The sequence below is a fragment of the Pinus tabuliformis genome, chromosome 1_2 (assembly GCF_031772625.1).
Source record: "Pinus tabuliformis cultivar Carrire ecotype Pingquan chromosome 1_2, CPIR1, whole genome shotgun sequence".
Taxonomy (NCBI): domain Eukaryota; kingdom Viridiplantae; phylum Streptophyta; class Pinopsida; order Pinales; family Pinaceae; genus Pinus; species Pinus tabuliformis.
The window spans coordinates 297,790,328-297,803,552 of NC_142298.1; positions in this window are offsets into that span (position 1 = coordinate 297,790,328).

A 13,225-nucleotide genomic window follows, 5' to 3' on the forward strand; every position below is an offset into this window, starting at 1 on the left:
GAAAAGACCTGGTTTTCTAGCCATTGGAAATACTCAGGTTTGAATCGAGCAACCTCTCTCCTCTCGTCCAGGTGACGGGCCATAACTGCGACCCATCGCATCAGTTTGGGCTCTCGAGGAAGCCCAGCTCCAACAGTAAGGTGCTGCGGGATCAGTATAGGAACCCTCTCCAGGCCAAAACTCACAACCAAAGCCCCATAACCAAAGGTCTTTAGTTGTCCGTTTTTGGCCCTGGTCAGTTGGCCTTTCAGATTGGCCAACACGGCATCGCACCAGTTGAAGATGGTGCCTCGAAAGCAATCAACTGCCATACGCATCTGGGATCCGGTGGAAATATGTAATGCGGAAGCTCCGCAAAGTCTGGTGACAGTGAACGCAATCACCATGAGCTCAGGACGGGATATGGTCTTTATGTCTATCCCTTTGTCTCTAGCCTGGCTGTTGCAGTACTCTAGCCTGAGGCTATAGACAAACTGGCCACCTGGCCTAGCCCCAAATAGAGTCAATTCTTTGTCTCTCTTAGGAAAACCGGTCAAGAAATATATGTCCGCCGGCTTGATTTTGAGCTGGTGGCCACCAATGAAGAAGCACTGGTCCTGTATGCTCCATCTGTCAACCAACCACTGTAAGAAATCCACCTGAGCCCTCATGCCAAGAATGGCCCAGAATTTGTACAAGCCGCACGCCCTCAAAGCATCAAGTGAAGGTTGATGATTCCATGCGGCAGCATCCACGTCCTCATGCTCTCGTTCATGCCAATCTAGCATGATGTACTCTCTGCATCAATTAGAAAGATTAATTAAATTGCTAAATATTATTTTGTGTGGTCCATTTTTGAGAATTTTTGGGTTAAAAACCCTTGCGATGGGGACCGCACCCTCCGGGTTAGACACAGTGCGTGGGACCACACTTTGTCTACATGGAAGGTGCGGACCCCGAGCTTTTTCCCAATGGAGAAAAAGTCGGGGTCCGCAGGCCCGTAATGGTAAACCTGCGGGCCCCCGCGCACAGGTTTTGTGCCTAAAAACCCTCCCAAAAATGAAATAAATGACTAAAACAAAAAATTAAAAGGTTAAAAATGAAGAGTGGGATGATGTGGATTACCTGGAGAAGACGACGTTCGATTCCGACGGTTGGATTTCTTGCAATCTTCACGGGAAGTTTTCTGAGCAAAAGCACTATTTTCTCACCCAAACTCAAACGGTAAAAATGAATTGACAAAGACCCTTTTTATAAGTTTTTTGAGTAAATAAATTGCAAATTTATTTATGTTTCACTTTGGAAAGGTATTTTTGCAACATTTTTATCCATTTCAAACAGGTATGAGTAATGTTTGTGTTTTTGTGCAGAATAAAGGATTATTCAGGCGAAATCTATCATTTTCGACGAAAAAACATGTAGAGTCACCTTTAAGATCTTTTCTAATTCCTGAAACATGAAAAGATTGTCGAGTGTTTCTTTTAAACTCGTTAAAACGAAATTAAAAGATGGTCCACTTACAACTCTTTTCCGACCGTAAAAACATGAAAAGATTGCCGAATTTTTGTCGTTTCAAATTCGGTATTGGTTATAAAACGACGTGTCATTGATCGTTTTTTTACTTTTTCGGGTCAAAGGCACTAATGACAAAAAGCACTCCTTGGTCGTAAAAGATCAAGCGGTTCTCTCAAGTATTATTTTATACTTTTTCGGGCTTGGGAAACACAAATTTACGAAAAAGGTCAACCCTGGAGTCTTCTTAAGTTTTTTCAGACTCTCTAAAATTGAAAAACGCCGAGTTTCTCCTATACTGGACTCGTTAATATTTCACAGTAAAGGACTGTTCAATTACAAACAGGAACGAACCACTCCTTCTTAGGGTTCGAATTTAAACTAAGTTGGACTCATCCGAAGGATGAGCTTATAATCAAGCAAATGTTATCCTCCTCAAGCTTGTCAAAAATAAAGAGGTACTTGCCATAAATGGTGGGGGAAAAGAGAGAAAAATGAGCCTATTTGTCATACTTTGTAACCACTCTTGAACACGACACTTTTATTCACCTGGGTTGGGAAATCCTTTGCCTGACAGTTGATCAAACCACATTGAAAGTCTTCAGCCGGTTTCTGGGTATTAACTTTGGGTCAATTGTCACCAAGCCATCTGTCGTGTCGTTATGTGTTCAAGAGGTCACTGCCAATAAGCCATTCATCTGCAAAATATCTGTCATCCATCTTGACCATCCCTGAGTCAGTCCTTGCAACTAAATTTCTTCAACTTGATCTATGATTTCGTGTTGTGGGCTTGCCTACGACGGATCGCTTTCTATCGACATCAGCTCATTATCTAGAAAGATGATCTAGGAATCGTCAGTACCTTGAGATCTGCATGCCTCAATGGCAGGTTTCTCGCCTTTGATGACAGTTTACATCATTGACTTTCGATCAAAGGATTCCGTGACATGTTCGACATCAACACATTTATTCACATCTCATGGATTATACTGGGTACTTTGAGAGCCATTGACATCACTGGTGGTTTCTCTCACACTTGTTAACAGTTTACATCATTGACTGGTAATCAAGTGGTTTCTACCATGTTTGACATCAACACATTCATTCACATGGATAGAATCGTACTTTTTCGGGAAGTAGAAATGAAGACCCTGGATCTAGTTTCCACAACCCAGGCTGTGAGGAATTTTGTATTCATTATATAATGGGCTATTCATAAACAGATGGCTGCGTCCATACTGTGTCCACATGAGTCTTTACTTGTGATATTTTACAAGATCATTCCTATATCAGAGCAGTAGTTAGTTTTTCTAGTCAGTTTTGATCTGAGTATGGGAATGCCTATCTCAGCGATGATATGATCTCATATATATATCTTGCATTGAATGTTTTTACAGGTTCCAACCAGGCCCTCCACAAGATGATCCTCGAAATGATAAAGTACTTCACTCTTCCTAAATGATAAGAAGTCCTCATCTACTACAGACTTCACACTTTAGGGGGAAATCTGTTACAAAAAATATCGTCACCATGATTATTTGCAGTCAGTATGGGTCTATCATCACTTGTACTGTCCTCCTAAGCAAGTCTCAGACCTCAGCTCTTCAAATCAAGCTTTGAAAATGAGAGAAAGACATTAAAAATCAATGTAACTCTGGTTCCGCACTTTCTCTCACTGTCACATGCAGTCCCGCACCTTCTGTGTACAAAAACTGCGGACCTGCCCGCTCTGTCCCTAACGGTGTAGGTGCGGACCCCTGTGAAAGTCAAAAGGTGCAAGTTTTATCTTAAAAAACTCACTTTGGGTTAATTCTAGAGGTTTCTAGAAGGAATCTCGACGTGGATTGTTCGCTCTGAGGTGGTTCATGCATCCCAAAAGAGAAGGAACTAATCCCTTGATGAGAGGAGCTATCCCTTTGAAGGAGGACCTAGTAACCTCCCTCCATTGCACTATAAATACAGGCATTGGGCTAGTTGCTGAAGAGGTTAGAAGCTGAACATTTTTTAGGGTAAATGCTAGTGAAATCAAGACTTCCTAGTTGAGCTTAAGAGGAGAGATCACATACCTTTTTGGCTTCATTGGGGAGTGAGTGAAACTTGTCAAAGTAGAGGAGACTTCTTGCTGGACCCTGGGAGGAGTTTGTACAACGTCAAGACAAAGGTTGTAAAGTTCTTCTTTTGAATTAATACAATCAAACTCATTTTTCTCAACAAGTATCTCATGTTATTTGTTTCATGGACTCGTTGACTTTCATGTTAAATATGTTTTATGCAATTGGCTTTTCAGGTGCTATTTAATTTGTTTGCCTTGTTTGTGTTTGCACATTCGCGACAAAGGAGCTCATTTGGATCGAAGGAGCGAGGGCATCCACAAGCTTGCGTTGGACCTAAGGTAGGCCCTAAAAACACTTGTTTGCCATTGTTAATCAAAGCATATTTAGAGAAAGATAGTGTCTGGTTGGTTTGCTTGTCATTAGGTCTTCTTTAGATTCTAGGAAGGTCTATCTTGTCCGCAAGATCGACTTATTCCGTGTGACAAAGAGTTCTTATTTCTCTTTATTAAAGCAAGGGTTGCAAGGTGGAGCAAGACAAGGGAGATGTGGCTTCCTTCAGGTTGAAACCTATAAATTAGGAGGTTGGTGCCTCTTTCTAGTAGGTGCTGGTAAACTACGAGTTGTTTCCTCCTTTAAATTGGTACTTGTAAACATTGAAACTATTTAAAATAAGTTAAATGCATAAATTAATATATTGTTGATAAATATTATTTGCATATTATCTTAGAAATTTTAAACAATGGTTAAAAGTTTCCGACATAATTTACACCTAATTATAAAAAGTGTCGATTTTGTTTTGTTTGTTTTTTATTTACAATATTAAAAATGTTTTCCATAATTTATGAAACTAAATTGTATTTTTTTTAATGTATTACTAAATTATTGTTTTTATTTTATTTTCCCATATAGGTGTATACCTATACATGCTCATAATGGATCAAGATTCAAAAAAAAAAAGTCTAACCTTCACTATGATTTTAAATATGAAAAATAGTATAACCATTGTTTATAGATATTTTGTAAGATGATTTTTCTCAAATAGAAGGTCTTTTTTAAGCAAGATAGGTTGGCCATGAAGATATTTATGGACGTGGAATTTTATCTGAATATAAACTTGATAGGAAAAAAAAAACATCACTTACTTTGGTAACTATCATCACTTTATTTAGTAGATTAAAATTCCGTGCTTTTATAACACCAGGTAATTCTAACTATAAATGTACGTATTTCTTCCTTCACCAAGAAGGTGGTGACGGTGGATATTATTTATTGAAATATTATTCTTAATATCCAGTGTATATATACTAATGTTTTGTGCTATTGTTATTCACTACGTGATGATAATTTGTTCACCATATTTAGAAGGATAGAGAGTTGGGTCTCGTCAACAACCGATGAAGTCCTCCTAAATTATAAATAATTATATAAATGCAACTCATAAGGTGCCAATTATTTTAAATTAACAAAAAAATTAAAAAAATATATATCTTTTCAGACAAAAACATGAAACTCAATACATTTAGTTTTTGTATATCTAAATCAAAGGCATGTAACCCCTCTATTTATTAAATCATTATCATCATTAGTTTGGACGATTAAAAAAAGAGTTTTTAGCAATTTATAATCAAAATAGAGTTTCAAAATAACCAACCTAATAAGCCATAGAAGGAAAAATAATAGAAACTAAAATTATAAAGCTTGAAAATAGAAAATTATAAGTGTTAACAAATTATCTCTCATCAATATGAATTTTCAATCTATGCTATATTTATTTTCAATCTATGCTATATTTATATTGAGAAGATTCTCTTTGATTTTACATTATCAAGTTTTATCTCAAAAATTATAGTTTTATGTTTTTCCTTTGAACATTTTAACCCACACCTATTCTATCTAGAATCCTTCATAGTTATGGCCATGAATTTGTTTATAGTCGAAAATAGGGATTAGGTTTAAGAAAACAATATTTTTCTTCATATAGTATTGTATGTGTCATAAATGGGAGCATTGAGGATGATAATAATCCACACTCTTTCTTTCTCTCCCCTCCCCCATCAAAATTATTTTCCATATAAGGTTGTAGAACTTACAGAAAAGTCTCTCCTCATTTTTAGTTAGTAGAATAATTTTCTTTATTGAGAGGAATGGGGAAAACTAAGTTTAACTTTTAGTAAGATGAAGCATCTCTAATTTTCATCTCCATAGCTATATTGTGGAGGGGAAAGATGCATTTTCCTTCGTCACCCATGATTTCTCTTTAAATTAGGCATAATGATCTCCTCACCCTCTCATGTATTTTTCTTCTATTCTTGATCATCCACTTCTGTCCCATTGGAAAGATTCCAACAATTTGACTTGATCATCTCCATGTGAAGGAAACTCTTCTCCTTTGTTAGAAACCAAGACAATACTTAGAGGGGGAGCGGGGGGCTAAATCAATATTGTAGAACCTTTACCACTTTAAAAACTTTCTTTCACTTATGTTAGAATACTAGGACACCACTAAGTACTTCAGCAACTAATTGAAATTAGCGTGACATGAAACAATATCAACAATCATAATGGAACACACAAGGAACAAATAAATTTTTCAAATTCATTTTCATACTAGAGCCATGAATGTCTTCTCTTCTTTCAAAGTAAAACAATTTTCTCCTTGATCACCAATACCATCAACAATCTTTGATTACTGAGAACACCAACAACTTCCCCTCAACTTGCTCATGATAACTCTATTGTTTTCTTCTTCTTCTTCTTCTTCTTCTTTTTTCAATGAGTTTGCTCAAGCCTTCTTATAAAGAATTTTGGCTTGATATTTTTAGCTTCAATTCTTTTTGCTAACTTCACTTGTAATATTGCATGCATATTTATGTTTGCCTTTTTCATGTTCACAAATTGTCCTCTCACTATTTTCATCAAGTTTTGATACCTTAGCTTCCTTTTTTTCAAATTAAACTGACTTTAATTGCTTATTTCAACATTCTGACCTTTTAATAGGTTTTAGCGAGGCATTTCTAATTTTTGTGATCCTCCAGATTTTTCAACATTGCTAAATCTACCTCTTAATAGTCTCTTATGTTATCAAAACTCGAAGTATTCTTTTAGTGCAAAATTGATTTTCCAACCCATTCATGCAATTCGTGTTCTGTTGTTTGGCTTAGTTGGCAAACAGTGCCACTAAACTAAAGTTGTCAACTCGTTCATCTGCTAGCCCAAAGGCTTTTTTAACAATTCTACTAAGATTATTAGTCGACTCGTTCATTCATGCACATGCCTATTGCACTTTATTATATGACCAATGTCCTTTTAATATTTCATTGGCAAACATGCTGCCAAAACTACTTCACGACCCTTTTATTTTATAAAAGAAATTGTTGCCAATACCACCAAATTTTCCCTTAGCTTCTTTTGTTTGGTGCCTTTCGCTTTTCTCCATAGGACCAAGTCCTATGACCTCTAGTTAGGCCTTTAGGCACTAAGCTTGTTTAAAGCCTTTTGGGCGCATATTTCCCTTTGTTAATTGCTCTACACCCTTAGTCTTCATGCCTGCATGAAATGATCAAATTCCAATGCTAATGCTCTTAGCCCCTCTGCCTCGCACTTTTGTAAAATTCTGTTATGCACTTGTGGGTTTCTAGGCATGGCCCACCTTAATGCCTCTACAATTTGTTCTTTAGATACTCCTTTGGCTTGTGATATATATATATATCCTCCTCGATATTCTTTGCATCACATATATATTCTCTCTAGAGTGGAGCCTTGGTGCCCAAATACCCAACGCTTTTGTGAGATTCTAATTCTTAAAAGGTTATGGGCCCATAGCCTTCCAGGTATGGCCCACTTATCAATGTTTATGTTGCGTCACCATCCACTGTCTATCACACATTTGGTCCACTCTTGGTCCCACAAAACCACGTAAGCCTGAATCCCAAATTAAATTTCTTCCAGGCTTCTGATTTTCCAAGGTTTCGAGTATGGCCCACTATTCCTTGTCTTCCTTTGCTCCAATAATACTCCACCTGTCATCCCACTGGAAATGCTCGACTCTTAATTATAAATTCTTTCGGGCTTGACAATTTTGGGAAACAGGAAGTTATTTTCTCCTTTTATTCCGTCGATATATGGATCCCTGGTGCACGACACTTTTAAAATGGAAAATTATAATTCTTCGAGGCTTTTGGGCCTACTACCCTGCTAAACTTTAACTTGGGGTCATATAACTTTGACTAGCTCTATCTCACAAAGAAGGAGGCCATTTTCGAATTTCCACCTCACTGGAAATATTTTTTTGAGCTCTTTACATCCAGGTGAATTTCATCTACATTTGAGATGATCTGCTACTCCAGATCTGGCTCCAAAGTCTTTGCATTATTATTGCTACCATGCCTATCCTAAACCTTCTTCTTGTGCCTGGAACCTAATCTTTTGAGGCATCTCTTTGATGCTTGTGCCATCAATTAACACCCTATTGCCATCAATGATAACATATTTCCAACATTCTCCCCATTTGGCATTGATAGAAACACCAAGATAAAACAAAACATCCTTATCAAAACATATCAACTTAAATTGTCTCCTTTGAGTGTTTTTCTCCCTGAGATGCACTTCTCTTAGTTCTTTTTCTGTTGATGTGATATCACCTCTTCTTTTACTTTTTTATGTTTTATGACTATGGATCTCTTCCCCTTTGGCATCAATGGCAATGGCACCAACATGCTTCCCCTGTCACCGTATTCCTCTTGTCAATAATCTTTCTCTATCACGAGGATCATTTGGATCTGGCAGCTTTATGTTGATATGCTAAAAGTACAACAACTGACTTTCTTCCTATTAAAGGAAGAGCTAGTGTAGGGAGGCAAGAGGAACAACTCCCAATCTTCAGCTCAAATACTCAATTTTTTTTCTCTAGGAAGTGGCTTGGTGAAAATATCGACAACTTTCTCTTTTGTAGGTACATTCTCTAGCTTCAAATTCTTATTTGCAGCTCGCTCTCATAAGAAATGATACTTGATTGGAATATGCTTTGTCTTGGAGTGAAAATTTGGATTCTTTGACATGCTTATTGCACTTATGTTATCACAAATAATGCGAATAGGTTGATCATAGAACACTTGTACATCCTGCAAGGTCTTCTTCATCCACAATAGTTGAGTGCAACAAGAGGCTATTACAATGTACTCTACTTTAGCTATAGATAAGAAAATGGATGCTTGCTTCTTGCTTAACCATGAAACTAGACATTCTCCAAGAAAGAAAGCACCACCACTTGGGCTCTTTTGATCATCTACATCACTTGCCCAATCAAGATCAGTATAAATAGTTAATGAAAAATTGTTACCTCTCGGGTACTGCAATCCATAATCTATTGTCGCTCTGAGATATCTATGAGTCCTCTTGGCTACTAGTAAATGGCTTTGTCTAGGTGTTGTTTGGAATATTATAATTGTAGAAATGAGCTACATAATGTATGGCTTTAAAGCTGTCAAATATAAGAGGTTACCAATAAAAGATCCGTATAAAGCTTGGTCTACTGCTAGAGATTCATCCATATTGCTAAGTTTTCAACCTATCACCATTAGTGTGCTTAGTAAAGAGCATTATTTCATGCCAAATTTCTTCAGCACTTCTTTGAGATACTTGTTTTGAGAGATGAAAATTCCTTTGGGTGTCTGCGAAATTTGTAATCCAAAGAAGTAGGAAATATCTCCAAGCATAGACATCTTGAATTCGACCTTCCTATTAGCTGCAAATTCACTGGTTAAAAAATTTGAATCACTTTCAAAGATAATTTCATCAACATATACAACCACCATGGAAAGTTTTCCATCCTTTGACTTGACATATAAGTTGTTGTCAGTTGCACCTCTTTTGAATCCACACTTGAGTAGGTAGTTCTCTAGCTTGGAATACCAAGCTCTAGGGGTTTTCTTGAGACCATACAGAGCCTTCTTGAGTCTGCAAACATAATATGGTCTCTTTGTTAACTAAATACGTTATTTCTGCTCTATGTGAACTTCCTCGTGTAGTTCTCCATTGAGAAAGGCAGATTTGACATCCATTTGATATATTTTGAATTTCTTAAAGCAAGAAAATGCCAAAAACATTCTTATTGCTTATAATCTAGCAACAAGAGAAAAAGTTTCATCAAAGTCCAGTCCTTCTATTTGAGCATAGCCTTTGCATACCAATCTAGCTTTGTTTCTTACCACTTCTCCATGATCATTCAATTTATTCCTAAAAACCCACTTTGTGCCAATGACATTCTTATTAGCAGGTCTTGGAACGAGTTCCCAGGTTCGATTTTTCTCCATTTCATTCATTTCTTCATGCATTGATTTTAACCAATGTTGGTCTTGAGTGACTTGTAAAACATCCTTTGATTCCTTCATGGATAGCAGGGGAACATGTGTTTGCACAGGGGGATTAAGCAACTTCCTTCTTTTCTACACACCATAATTTAATTCTCCAACAATCTGATCAGCTGAGTGATGTTTTTTGCACATACCTTGAAGGATATTTTTCTTGAGAATTGGAGGATTCTTCATCATTTTCTTCCTCTGTATATGGCTCATTATACTCTTCAGTAATGTTGATTGGTTCATTAGCATTGGTTTTTACTGGTTATTTCTCTTCATGCTCACCATATTCATCCACTTTGACATCAATACAATCAACGATCCTCTTGGTGTTTTTGTTATAGCATATGTGTCATTTTCTATTGTATGAATATGCCAGAAAAATACCTTCATTTTCTCTTGCATCGAACTTGCCAAGTTTCTCATCATTTCGCTTGTTATAACATTTTCTACCAAAAAATTTGAAGTGATTAACCATTGTGAGTCTACCATGCCACAACTCATAGGGAGTTTTGTCACTGTTTGGTCCAAAATGAGCTTTATTGAGGATAACCAATGTTATATGAATAGCTTCTACCGAAAACCTTTGTTGAACATTGCTTTTGCTCATCACGGCTCCGACTAATTGTTGCATCAATCTATTTGCTCTTTTTGCTGCACCATTTTGTTGGGGAGTCTCCACTATGATTAATTTCATTTTGATGTCGTTTTTCTTGCAAAATTCATCAAATTATTTTGAAGTGAGCTCACCTCCATTTTTAGACCTTATGCTTTTTATTTTTCAATCAGTTTCATTCTTGGCCATGCCTTTGAACTCTTTAAACTTCTCAAAAGATTCATATTTCTCTCTAAGGAAGGAAACCCACAACATCCTGCTGAAATCATCAATTGTTATCACAAAATATAATTTACCTATTTGTGACTGTGTTCTGGATGGTCCAAACAAATCCATGTGTACTAGCTACAATGGCTTTGATGGTGAATTCTCTTTTTCATTGAATGGAACACGAGTTTTCTTGCCCAATTGGAAATATTTACAAATTGTATTCTATGGTTTTGACAACCTAGGAAATCCTTGACAAAGTTATTCTTGCTCATCTTGACTATATGATCAAAGTTTTGATGTCCAAGTCTCCTATGCCACAACCATATTTTATCAAACTTTGATAAGCAACACCTCTTTGTCTTATCTTTGAGCACATAGACATTATTATCCATTCTCACAACTTTAGCAACTATCTTGCCTATGCCTATAGACTTGATTTGAAAGTTTTTGGCTTTAAAGATCACATCATAGGCTTGATCACACATCTAAGATACACTAAGCAGCTTATGCTTCAGCCTATCAACATATAAAAATTTTTGGCTTTACCTTTTCCATTTGATAGACTGACCACTCCTTTTGCAACAATTTTCCTTGGAGCATTGTTGCCAAAAGTCACATTACATTTACCAACTACCTTCCATGTGAAAAACTTTCTTCTCTCCCCTGCCATGTGCCTGGAACAACCACTATCCACATACCAATGGGTCCCTTCATTCTGAGCATACAAAGAAATATCACATTGCATTGTTTTCTCCTTTTCTTTCCAGACTTTGGGCTTCTATTCAATTGATTCTTTCTTCTTCTCCTTAAGTGTATAATTTACTACTATATGCCCAAAAGTTTTACATTTAAAACATTGCACCAGATAGTTCAGAGGAGAAAAATAATTATTATACCTGGTTCTACTTTTCCTCTGCTAAAATATTCTTCCATATATGAGTTTCCTATAAGAAGGGTTGACTTTGCAATTTGTTTCCTTGTGGTCGCAACTTGTGCATGTGAAACAATACCCTGGGAATATGTTATTATACCTAGAAGGTTTCCTTTTGCATTGGGATGATTTTTTAGCAACACATTTTGCTTGGCCAACATTCTTATTTTTTGTTGCCTATTTTTCTTGGGCTGCATAATCTCCTTTTGTTGTTGCACAAGCCCTTCTTTTGCTGCTGGAATAAAAGTAATTTGTTTCTTGTCCTTTAATTAAGTTTTTGAGCTGGAATCTACTTCAAATCCAAGACCATTACGATATTTAGAGACCCATTGTGCTTCCAATATTTCATTCAAATATTTAGTCCCTTTACTAAATTTATAATTGAAATTAATTTTTGTTTTGGTCCTACCTAGCTCCTTCTTTAGCGACATGATTTCTCCTTCTAGCCTTTCACATGCTTGATATTTTTCATTCAACTGTTCAATGAATCTTGAATATTCTTACCTTCTTCTATTTGAAAAATAAATGGCTCAACAACTTCAACTTTTTTATCAAAGACTCCTTTAGAGACTTATTTTTCTTCTTTAGCCTCTCTATTTCCTCATGTTCACTTACAAGTTCTCCTTCAAGATCTACTTCTCCCTCTTCATGATTAGAGTTAATAGCCTCGACTTGCATATTTTCTATAGTCAACATCATAAATTCTTTAGGGCTCTCATCATTTATTTCCTCATCTAAGGATTGGTTGAGTTCACTTTCCAAGGAGCTCCCTTCTTGAACATAAAAACCCCTCTTCTTAGCCTTATTTTTGTCATTTTGAACTTTCTTGAATCTTTCTTTAGGATTGTAATCTTTCTTCTTCTTTTTAGGACACTTTGATTTATAGTAACCAACTTTTCCACAATTAAAACACTTAAAGGGAAACTTAACTTTATACTTGTCTGAACTTTGCTTGAGCTTCCTCACAAAGTTGGCTTCTTCTTCATCTGATTCACATCATGATTCATCATGCTCCTCTTTGCAATTCTTTTCTTCTTTGAAGGTTGATTCTTTGGCTGCATACTTGCCTTTAGAAATCCTCATCTCATAGGTAGTGAGTATTCCAAGTAATTGATCTAGAGTAAGAGAGTTCATATTGGTCATTTCTTCAATGGTTGATACCTTGGGATTAAACCTTTTCGGAAAAGATATCAACATCTTTTGAACTATTATAGCTTCATCTAACTTCTCATCAAGCCCCCTTATGGTATTCACAACTTCATCAACTCTTAAAAATCACTTTGCAATATCTTCTTCATCATGCATATGTAAAGACTCAAATTGCATCCTATACCCTTGGATTTTAGCTTTATTTACCTTGTTATCTCCTTCATAGTAGCTATTCATCTTGCCCTAGATAAATTTGGAAGATGTGCAATCCATTAATTTGACAATATTTGAATCAAGTAGGCCAACAAACAGAGGATTCATGATTTAGCATTGCATGTGAACTTCGTCTTCTGATCTTTGGTATATTCTTCTTCCACAACATCCTACACATTAGCTCCAAGTGATTGAATTTAGGTCT